General features: G+C 36.2%; 1 pseudogene; it reads right to left on the bottom strand.

The window, feature by feature from the left end:
- Positions 1 to 7,551: 7,551 nt before the first annotated feature.
- Positions 7,552 to 12,241, bottom strand: LOC135743646 (cadherin-1-like; annotated as a pseudogene).
- Positions 12,242 to 12,600: the final 359 nt, after the last annotated feature.

The raw sequence follows: 12,600 nt of genomic DNA on the forward strand, positions 1-12,600 counted from the left end.
GTATAGCATGCACAACACGCACACACTTTGCTTATCTAATCTACACAGATGCAACAGTTATTTTTGCAAATCATAAATTGTTACAATAAAAATTATTAACACATGAGATAAGGGGAATCATAGTGGTGAGCATTGTGGTGATAGTTTTTATTTATTGTGTGGCTGCGTTAAAAAATTCTCATGCAAATAATGATTAAAATATTTTCATAAGTTTGTTGTGTGGCTGTATTACGTTTATTTTATGTAAATAATAATTAAAATGTTTTTATAAGAAACCTTAATGTATATGAACTTGATTTGTAAGTGTACTTTGGGGTTGGACCTTAAGTGCGTTTCTTGGGTCCGATTTCAAAGCCCCCAAACCCTTTCAGCGGTGAGGGTGGACGCAGATGTGTAGAGGCAGATCCACCTCCCGTTACACGCCGTGCCCGATTTATGCTGGCATGCTTGGGATTCCCCCGTCTCCTGACATCATTGTAGCGCTTGGCGCAACGATGGGGATGCCAGCTGATGAGACAATTGTGGCTATTTCCTCTCACGTCTGTTTAACCTACGCTGATTTGGGCGGGTTTCTCCTATCCCCATACAAAACAACTTCTCTGTCTTTGACTGCTCTTACAAGAATGTCAGTCTCCTCGGCTGTGAACCGCTCCTGGCGTGCGCCTGGAAAATCCTTCATAATAATGACATAAATATTTCTCCCCCCGGGAAAATAGCAACAGCGCCAAAGATCCGCCCACAAAGTCACTTGCGCATTGCGCTTCGCACTTGCGTTTCAGATCGTTAAAATAGGGCCCTTAGTGTTACTTCAATTATTATTTGGACATTTTTTATTTAGATTAAACACCCATAGATTCAGGCACACCTCGACTTAATCATGCCCACCCATATGTCACGTTCTGCATCCAACACTGCTTGTGGGGACATTTTGAGGTCCCCATAAGGAAACAAGCTTATTAATTAGGGGAAGGGAATAGAATATACAGTTTGTACAGTATAAAAACCATTACGTCTATGAAATGTCCCCACAAAAAATGGAAACCTGTTTGTGTGTGTGTGTGTGTGTTTACTAAAAAGTCTAAAACAAGACACCTGCTTATGTAGCAGACTTGCTTTGTTCATCATAGAACACAAGCCAATGACAATGGATTGGGATCTCTTCTCTTTTTATTTTCTGCAAAAAATGGGCACTTCATTAGATAAAAACGGTCCACGTTAGTCTCTCCCGCTCACCACTAGGGGTACACAATACCATCTAATACAGTTATTTACAGACGCTAGGACAAATTTCTCAATACTTAGGTCACTTTTGCAAAACTCTTCACACAGTTCTCCTAACCAACTTGCAGCATGGCAAAGCAGTTCATTTCATATTCAAAATGCACTACAACTACCAAAACACTTTTTTTTTACCTAAGTTTTGAGAATTGTTTCCAAGCGTCTGTAAACTGTAAGCAACACGTGCGTCTAACAAAGTCCTATATAACTCATATAAAAGTTCTCTGCAAGTCTCACAGGGCTCTGAGGCAAAACAGCTCTCTCACCCAATAGCGCCACCATGTGCGTCACCAGTAAGTGCCCCAATGACAACAAACACTTCACAGTTGTTTACAGACGCTAGGACACATTTCTCAATACTTCGGTCACTTTTGCAAAACTCTCATAAAACCCATAAAACAATGACCTAAAAAACACTAACAACATGTAGCATTATACAAGGTTTTCCCTGTTTATAATTCACTGCAATATATGTTACTGGAATGAATCAGACATGATGCAGAATATCATCAATATTTTATGTCGTTTATTTATTTTTATGTTTTTCCACTGCGTAATTCCAAAATACAAGAATTTGTATACACATCGTCCACTGATACAGATACAATATTAATGCTAATCTACTCGGCTGTGGATAGCTGTGGCTGGTCCAATTGTCCAATTGTTTTTATAGCATTTATTTGAAAGATTTTAAAAATATTTCATTAAAATATTACTGTAGAAATGTAGCAAATTGCTGTCTTATTCAGTGGTATCATGTTATTGTTTTGAACATAAGTTTACCACTTTTGAAAACAATATGTAAGCATGTGGAAAGTGGTCTGTACGTACAAAGAGTTTTGCAAAAGTGACCTAAGTATTGAGAAATGTGTCCTAGCATCTGTAAAAAAGTGTAACTCTAGTTCCTATACAGTTTTTTTTGCAATTACAGTTTTAGACGATTGCTATGACAGATTTTTCAATACTTTTAACAAGTTTCCAAAACTCTAGCACTACATCCACCTGTGTAAGCTATACTATTAACATTTCTCTTTTTGCTTTAACACAAAATGCATATAATTAACACAAATTTAAAATGCTTGAACTTCTTTTACACACAAGCGCAAACAAGACCAAAACAATAGATTTTTTAATGTTTTAATTTACAAATGCTTTCACACAGCATGTCAATGTGTGATTTGGCATAACAAGTTGATTCTGGGATATGTTTACAGTGTTTTGGTAAACAGTGTGAGAGTTTTGTTTACAATTTGTAATTTTGAACATGAAATTAATGATTTTGCAAGTTGTGTGTTGTAGGTGTGTTGCTGCGTTAAGAGTTTTGGAAACTTGTTAAAAGTATTGAAAAATCTGTCATAGCAATTGTAAAAAACTGTATAACATATGCATACAAAATACAAAGCGAAATAAATCATAAAATAAAGGAACTGCATATGGGAAATCAATATGAAGTTTTGAGAAGTTCATAACCAAAAATATGTGAGTGATAAAAATAAAAAAATATAAAGAAACTAAAGCACTGTTCTGTATTAAGCACTATTCAGACGGGATTAGTTTTCCAAACAACGTTTGAGTTTCAACGTATCCCCCTGGATGTCGGTGATTTTATGTACCGATTCGGACGGGATTAAAATGATGCAGGCTATTCCAGAGATGGGAGTGTCTGTTTCATGCATTTGGGCGTTGCAGAAGATCACGTGCTCTGGATACGCGTGTTTGTAATGTTTGATATTTTGCTTTAAATGTAAAATTATGACAGAACATGTAATTTATTAATTTAATTTTAACAAATAAAAAAAATAAAATACAAATCCTACTAAAGTAACGTTAGACTATGTGTTTTATATAACTGTCTGCTTATAATAAACCCAACGAAATAAAGAAATGATGATTAATTTATGAAACAATAAATAATGACACAATTTATTATCTTCATTAATTAACATAACCATTCCGGAGTTGAACAACTTTGAGTTTCTTATAACGTTAATGATATTACAGTGGCCAGTCTCAACAGTGTTTGATATTCAGCTCGCCTTGATTGAATTTTTTAATTTTGCAGAATGCCAAAAAACATCCATATCTGAATAAATGGGACTCAGGAATACAATATACGCGCAATAGTAAGACCTTACGGCCGATCACGTTGGCCAAAACACGAAATGAACCGCGTTTTCAAAAGATATTGGGGGCAAACACAGACATTTGCATCTGGACGGGATTACATTTCTCAGAGGACCTCTGAGTTCGGCGAAAAACAGTAGGTAAATTGCTCTGGAATTCTTACGGAGGTCGTCAGAGAAAAACACAGGCATGGCCGATTCAGACGAGATTAAAGAGTAACTAAACCCTAAACCAACTTTTTTTAGTTAATGATCTGTAAGAATGATGCTTTATTAGTGCTGTTCATTGATTTTAGTAACTTTTTTGACATTTAGATATAAAGTGTTTCAATACTGCAATATATGGTGTAAAAACGTGTGAGTGCTGCCCTCTTCAGGTTGAACGGTGGCTATTGCAGTTGAATTTTCCTATTGGATGTTGGGTCCAAGAAATGACTCGTGACGTAAGCAGTTTCAAGCTCACCACGCCCTTGTTACGATCTCACCACACACTTAGTTCGTCCCCTCTATCTCTGTTGGGATCTGCCCACTTTTCTTGCATTTTTCAAATATTGCCAGTGGGTGGAGTCAGGCTCTGACCAGGGGTTTAGTTACTCTTTAAAAACACAGAGGACCCTCTGAGAAGCACGATTTTCTCAGAGGTCCCCCTGTAATACTAATCCCGTCCGAATAGGGCTTTAGCCTGTTTGAAAGGCACAAGGCTGGAATCAGTTGCTGAGTGCTGTAAATCCACAGTGTTGTGCAGGTTGTGGTTAAAGTCCTGGGATAAGTGTATAGAGTTTTGAAAACTGTGTTCAAGCAATGAAAAACGAACTAGAGTTTGGTCTACATGAACTGCTGCTGTGCAGACTGTAGTTAGAGGTTTGGACATGTGACTCCAGTTGTGCCCACTGCCATTTAGCAACCGAAAAAAACATCCCTCTCACCCGAGGTGTCAGAGGTTTTGGTCAGACATAGAAAGACAGGAAACATCTTGACAGAACAGATCTCAATTTATGATCACTCAGTTCCCAGACATTAAACTATACTGTAGGTTACTCTTATCACCCTCCAGCAGGGGTGTCCAGACTTTTTTGTGTGGTGATCTACTTTTAAAATGATAAAGCCGACAAGATCTACCAGCTAAAAACACAGTTAATTATTTTTATAACACTTAAATGCTTGTAGGACTGTACTGCATATATCTGTACATTGAATTTAGGGCTGTCACCATTACTCTATTCTTTTTGAGGAGTTAAAAAAAATCCTTGAGTACATGTCGATTACTCCTTAAAATAGCGGAGATGCGAGTTAAGTGAAACAAACTAGAAAATGACAACAGTATCAGAAGCATACAAATCAGCGCTACGTTGCCTCTCTCTCTCGTTTGCTGGCTGCACGGTGTTTGTGTGTGTGCGCGTGGATCAGCTGAAGGCAAGAATGTGCAACCTGGTGAATTTTGGAAGTTAGACGACTGAGCTGCAGCGGGCCTGGCATAAGATTTATAAAAACACATTTGAGAAGAAAGGCGCAGCAACTCAAAAATACTTGCGCGTGTTTCACAATTACTCTTAGACCATAATGCAAATTTCGCACGTGGAGCAACAGTTAATTTGTGCGATCTACTGGCATTGCCTTTGCGATCGACAGGTCAACGCGATCAATTTATTGGACACCCCTGCCCTACAGCATTTATCCGGGAGTTGAAATTATTGCTTTTAAAAAAATTGTTGCCCTAAATAATAAAACATCCACCTTTCACCAGCAATGGCTTTGCAAAAGTCTTGCATGTTAGGCCAGAATGTTATGCTGTCCACACTGAAAAACTTTTGTGAACTTAAACTTTTGGGTACACAAAATATAGACTTACTATTGAAGACTAGTCAAAGACATCAAAGTATCGAAAGAACGTTTCAAAAAATCATACAAGAAGTCTTCTTGTGAATAACATTCAGGTCTTAGGAGGTTACAGTTTTTTTTACAGACTCTAGGACACATTTCTCAATACTTAGGTAACTTTTGCAAAACTCTTCACACAGTGAGTATAACTACATCTCTCAAATTTCATGAATTATTTTCTCATTCAGAAACGACAATCAGAACTCTTGTACGTACAGGCCAATTTGCACATGCTTACATACTGTTTTCAAAACTGTTAAACTTATGTTTAAAGCAATATAAAGACAATAATTTGCTACATTTCTACAGTATATTTTAATGAAATATATTTTAAATCTTAAAAATAAATGCTATAAAAACAATTGGGCAAATGGAGAAGACCAAGTAGATTAGCGTTACTACCGTACCTGTATCAGTGAATGGTGTGTATACAAATTCTTGTATTTTGGAATTACTCTACATAAAATATCGAAAAATTCTGCATCATGTCTGATTCATTCACATATATTGCAGTGAATTATAAACAGAGATGTTTATAGTGTTTTTTAGGTCATTGTTTTATGGGTGACAAAGTGTCATTTTGAATGTGAAATGAACTGCTTTGCCAAACTGAAAGTTTGTTAGGAGAACTGTGTGAAGAGTTTTGCAAAAGTGACCTAAGTATTGAGAAATGTGTCCTAGCGTCTGTAAGAAACTGTAGAGCATTTCATAATTTTGGTGCAGCTATTGCTAAAGCCTGGTCATCTTTAAGTTTTAATTTTGTTCTTGCAACAACGAATAGTCCCTGATTGGAGGATTTTAAAGACCTCACTGACCCCAACAAAAGATCAGTAAGGTAAGAAGGTGCAACCTGCAAAGAAATTTTGAGATTTATAAACCATTTTCAGCAGTAACAACATAAACAAGCGGCTGTCGCGGTCTGCACGTAACTTCCGGTAAACTCGGCTAAGAATAAATAACAACAAAGTTCTTTAAACGTAGTTTATTCATATAACAAGCAAAAAACAACACATAGATTACCCAGGAAACCAAAACATTTTTTATTTTTGACGAGGCATTTGTTAAAGAGATCAGTTTAGCAACTAGTCAGACCATTAAAAAAACGAAACAGGAAGTAAGGTCCGGATCCAGACGTGTATCACGTGCGTCCGATGAAACCGTCTATAATCAATACAATATTTGATCATATGTCTTGACATTTTGTGATACCTCTCATAGGGGGGATATGTTTTTTATTTAGATCCCAGTCTGGCAGCTGCATTGTGATCGACTTGAAGTCTAAAAAGAGCGACCCGATTAATCTCTATGTAGACTGTGCTAACTGTAGTCAAAATATTAAGGGCATAAATAGCTCTTTTAAAGTTCTTTCTTTATCACACCATTAGTGAACTCAAAATAAACTCTAAGTTTTTTTTTTACAAATAATTTAATGTAATAGAAAGAGGACGAAGATTAAAATTTGATGTTTGTTTAGACTCAACAGGATCCAAAAGAATCATCCGTGTCTTCAATTTAAATGAAGTAAATTTACAGACATACAACAATTTAAACCAATAAGGTAGGCTAGTAGGTAATTTAAAAAATACATTGATTTTAACTTTTGTGCATGAGAGGAAATGTCTTAATTGCTTAAAAGCAGAACACAAAAGCATAGAGAACAAAATGGAGAACAAAAGGGGTCCACAAGTGTCGTGAGTATCTGATGGATGATGAAATGGTGTTAGATGCTCATGTTTTTTTATTACACTTGTCTGTCACAGTTCTCACCCATACAGTATGCGGTCACTTACAGTTACAGTTTTAAAAACAGAAGTGATACAAGTTACAAAAACACAGTCAATTCCAAATAAACAAACAATTATATAAAACGCCTGAAGTAATTTGCAAACTCATCCGGGGTGAAAAAGGTAATAAAGATTCATATTGTTATATATTGTTACATCCTTTCTTGTGCTAAAATAGCATTTTAGGTAAATTAAAAGAATCACCACCTTGAGCAAAACAAATATGTGGTCTTATAAAAAGTACCAATAGACAGAATATACACAGCAGAGCCAAAGTGATGCTGATGATTTACCAACTCCAGCCCGCGCCTCACTGCACATAGCGTTTTCTCCCTTGCAGTCACACACGGTGGCTTTAATTGTGCTGTCCTGATTCAGATTCTTCTGATCGAAAACTCTCAGGACTACATTGTAGACACCAGGCTCCACCACAGATTTTAGCATCAGCTCAATGCCGGTTGCTGCACATTGGGGCACATTATAATCATTAGAATACAAATCAGTTATGAAAGAATTTGATGTCCAAATAATTTTTCCCAACATGAATTCATACCTGAATCATTCATCTTGGCAGTCCAGTTTTTCATGGTTTCTCCCTGAGTTTCAACACTAAAGGGTCCAGCGTTGGGATGTAAGTCTTTATCAGTGATGGAGAGGAGGACTGGAGGCGCCTCTTGATTACAGATCTTTATTTCCCTTTCATTAATATAGGGAGCGTTATCATTCACATCCTCCAGCTCAATGATCAGGGTTCCTGTGCCGGTCGCTTTAGCTTCAGCTGTACACAAGTACAAACTTATTAGAAAAATAATTCAACAATCTTAACTGCACCCCTCTCCCAAAACAAACCCACATTACCGTCATTATCAACGGCCAGAATGATGGCTTTGTATTTTCCATCTTTGACCTCAATAGATTCTCTGTCCATAAGTTTCTTGACTTTGATCATTCCCGTGTCTTCAACGACACTGAGAAAGCCAGCGGGATCACTGCCGATTCTGTACCTGTAAGAAACCAAATTATACTGATTAAGACCAGAAAAGGAAACTAGTCGAGACAAACTTTATCTCGCTATAATAAAAACATCCCTGATCATTAAAAATTGTTTTGAAGAAATCTTACGTTAACTTCTGTGATCTTCCAGTGTCTGGATCAGTGGCTGTAAAAGCAACCAATTCACTACCAACAGGAACATCTTCAGGTTTAGTAATGTGCTTCTCCTTTGGATTAAACACCGGAGGCTCGTTCACATCCTCAACATTGACAGTGACTGTGGCGGTGGAGGTGGGCAAAGAGCCGACAAACGGATGATTGTTCTCAACAATCACAGACAAAATGTACTGCTTGGTCTTCTCGTAGTCCAGCGGCTGTATGAACAAGAAAAGACTTCAGTTACAGTACATCAACACAAACATCTGTCTGATCAACATTATGAAGATCATTCAGTACCTTCACAGTGATGATGATTCCCTCCAGCTGACTGGGTCCAGTACTGATATTAAAAACTCCTCCTTCATCACCACTGATAATCTTATACTTGGTTGACCAGGCAGGTGATCCAGGATCATCATCATCAGTAACTGTGAGTTTGGCAACTTCAACTCCAACTTGATTCTCTGGGACAGATACAGTGTACTAAAAACAAAAAGATTTGTGTAAACATAAGACTTTTTATTGATTCTCTTAGATATTTAGATGACAGATGATGAACAGCACACTACCGTGTCTTGATCAAATTGAGGTGGATTATCATTGCTGTCAGTGACAATAATAACAGCTCTGCCGTCTGTTACAAAACCACCTCCTTGCTGGTCTGCAGCCTGAAGGACCAAAGTATATTTGGGAAATTTCTGAAAGAGAAGACGTTCACAGGTGAGTTTTGTCTTTCATGAACTCATTCTTCAACACTAAGATTCAATCATTAAATGTCATCTCTCACCTCTCTTTCCAGTCCTGAACCAATCACACGAATCCCTCCGGTTACAGCATTGATGTCAAACATATTTGGATTTGGTGATGGTGGATCTTGGCTGATAATTTTGTATCTGAGATCAGCATTTTGAGTTTTTGGATCATCTGCATCAGTGGCTGTGACCGTCATAAACTCATAATCTTCAGAGAAAGTGGAACAAAAACATTTTTGACCTTCTCTTTCTTTCTTTCTTTCTTTCTTTCTTTCTTTCTTTCTTTCTTTCTTTCTTTCTTTCTTTCTTTCCAGCATCTATGGCTATACTCATGGCGAGAACTAGTTAATTCATTTAGTCAGACAAGTTAAAGGGATAGTTCGGCCAAAATTATATTAAACCCATGATTTACTCACCATGATTTGTCCATCGTTTTTCAGACAAACACATTTTCGGATATTTAATTTTTTTTTTTTAGATATTTCAGTTGATTAAATGTAATGTTACGGGGTCCACGACCTTCAAGTCCAAAAAAAGTGCGTCCATCCTTCACAAATTAAATCCCAACAGCTCCAGGATGATAAACAAAGGTCTTCTGAGGGTAATCCGCGCGGTGTTGTAGAAATATCCATATTTAAAACTTTATTAACGTAAATAAATACCTTCCGGTAGCGCCGCCATCTTAGTCGCGTCCGCATTCAGGATGAGATCTTACGAAATTTTGGCCTACACAACATTAAAATAATATCTGTAGGATTCACTAAAGTATCTTTCTTGGCTTTGTTTAACATCTTTTGCTCTAGATTAGGAAAAATTAATAGAAATTTGTTTTTAACCCCTTAAAGTGTCACCCCCTTCTGTATACAAAATGCTTGAGTTTACTGAGTTTTGGATATCATTGGAAAGTTCTAAGCCTCTAGAATACAGATATCATCAGTGTTTTATAAAATAAATGCTGTAGGGAGAGTTAGCGATTCATTTATGAAAAGAGTGAGCCTCAAAACATTGATAATCCTGCTAAATGTCACAGTCTCACCAGCGGGACACCTATATTTACTTTAGTGTTTTGCATGAGAATTCTTATCAAATCATAACAAACTATATATCATTGTAAGCTCCAAAAAAAGTCACTGGCCCACAGGTAAGCGCACATTGTTTTTATATATTTATTACACTTATACCCTATTTTAAACTTAAGAATGTTGACAATCTACTGTATAAATTATTGGAAAACTCTAAGAATGTAGTTTTCATATTTGAAACCTTTTAGCAGTAATAATAATGCAGAGTATGCAGCAAACCAATTTCTGTTGTGAAACATTTACATTTTTATCTTTGTATTTATAAAAATAATGTTATTGCATTATTTATAAAAAAATGTAAACTGCTTTAACAAATTTTCTGTTTAATTTATTAACCTCAAGAGTCCAGACACTTCAGTGAAAAACCTTAAATAAGACCAACATTTTGCTTCTGGACCAAAAAATGCCAGAGTTTTGTTAATTTGAAGGTGCACTTTTTACCCCAAGATAAACCCCAATCATTTAAGTCAGATTTGAACAGCATGGGGTGCAAAGAGGCTGTTTTTGAAATATGATATAAAATTCATCTGTAGTTTGTTCCTGATTTCTCAAACAAATAATGTTTCATAAAAAGTAAAAAAAAATATCATGACCCACTGCAAAAAACATAACAAATGTCATAAATAGACTTGAGGAGAAAATAAAACATTTCAATATCTGTCCAGATGAAAGTAAGAAAATTTTAGCATACAGGTCAGGGGACATTTACTGTGTTAATATTTTATAATTAATCAATTAATTAAGCACTAAAGAATTATGAAGGATTAAGATGAATTAAAATGAAACACTTACCTTTAGGAGCTTCAGGAACATTTCCATTAAAAGGATTTTGAGTAAACTCAGGTTTATGATCATTTTGGTCAATCACCTCAATAATGATATCCATTGGCTTCTCTCTTACACCTCCTTCTCCAACAGCATGAGCGATGAGCTGAAGACAGAGACGTGAAGTATTAAATATCTGTGGTGACTGTTGATAACTATTGATGAGGTGACAGCTTTCAAAACTAGTTTTTAAATGTTTTCAATGTGGTGTATTTGATTTGTAATTGTCTAATTGTGAGTAAGATTAAAAAATAACTTACTTTATATGAAGCTTTTTTCTCTCTGTCAAGAGGCTGCGTCACATAAACTTTTCCATTATGTTCATCACATGTGAAAAGACCCACAGGTGGCTGATCTGCTCCTTCACCTGTGATACTGTATGTCAACGTAGATTCCTTACCATAATCTGACTTGATCTAAATACAGAAAGACACAAAGTCAATAACACACAAACCTGTTTTATATTCAATAGTGTACAGTATATTCATTATGTTTACTCACCTGAGCCAGAAATTGTGGGAAAGGACCATTACTGTTTTCAGATTCTTTCAGCGGTGGAATAACCCAACCTCTCTTTACTCTCTTTAGACCGGCTGAAGACCTTGGAAACCCCACGATCAAATCATCAGGGAAAGATTTCAGCTGGAAAACAGATTGTTTGTTATGGACATTACAGGTCTAAACTCAGAGACACCTCAACACATTTTCCAGTTTGTTAGCTGGTCATTATCTGGTCAACCAGCCTCCAAATCCACTAGACCACATTAAGCCGGTATGACCCGCTGTTAGACGCTTTGTAATTTTGTGTTTAGTGAAGAGCTACACAAGTCTTTTCACAGTTGAGTTTGTCTTGTGTGTACCTGTGTAGTGATGTTCACCGCAGTATTCATGTGATGATCCTCATGATGGTGAGCAGTACATTCAACTCTGACAGATGCTGTGTGCTTCATACCACTGGAGTCCCAAGCGTGTACATCAAACATCATATATCCATCATGAAGAGTCACCGGTGTCTTCAGTGTTACACTTCCATCTGTTCTCACACTGAACCGCTTGTCACGCGACTGAAAGACTGATCTTGATCTTACATCACAGGTATTGAAGATTACTGTCAGATAAAGACACATGAAATTATTATTGTTAAAACATCTTAATACAGTGCAGAGCCTAATATTCTTTAACAACACTTTAAATGTTGAGTTGTTGTTATTTAAAGAGGATTGTGAGTCTCTCTTACCTCTTCCTAGTGTTTTTCCTCTGTGAAGATGATCTCTGTTCACTTTAAACACAAACGACTCTGAATCAAATCCAGGTGTGCATGACGACTCCTCCGCAAATCCACATGAAAATACCTAAAAAACACACATCAGTGAAATATTTGATAACACTTTACAAGGTTGTTTTTGTTAACATTTGTTAATACATTAGCTAATATGAACTAACAGTGAGCAATATATTGTCAGGATTTTTAATCTTTGTTAATGTTATGTAGTGCCAAAACAATTCTTCATGTTTGTTAATTGTGCATTAACTCATGTTAACAGATACAACTTTTGATTTTATTTTTAGTAAATGTTAAAAATAACATGAACTAAAATTATTAAATGCTGTAGAAGTGTTGTTCATTGTTAGTTTATGCATTAAGTGTTTAACAAATACAACCTCATTGTGAAGTATTACCAAATATTTTGAAATAAACCTATAATGATTATGTTCAATGCGTCCG

Source organism: Paramisgurnus dabryanus, chromosome 2 (assembly GCF_030506205.2).
Source record: "Paramisgurnus dabryanus chromosome 2, PD_genome_1.1, whole genome shotgun sequence".
Taxonomy (NCBI): domain Eukaryota; kingdom Metazoa; phylum Chordata; class Actinopteri; order Cypriniformes; family Cobitidae; genus Paramisgurnus; species Paramisgurnus dabryanus.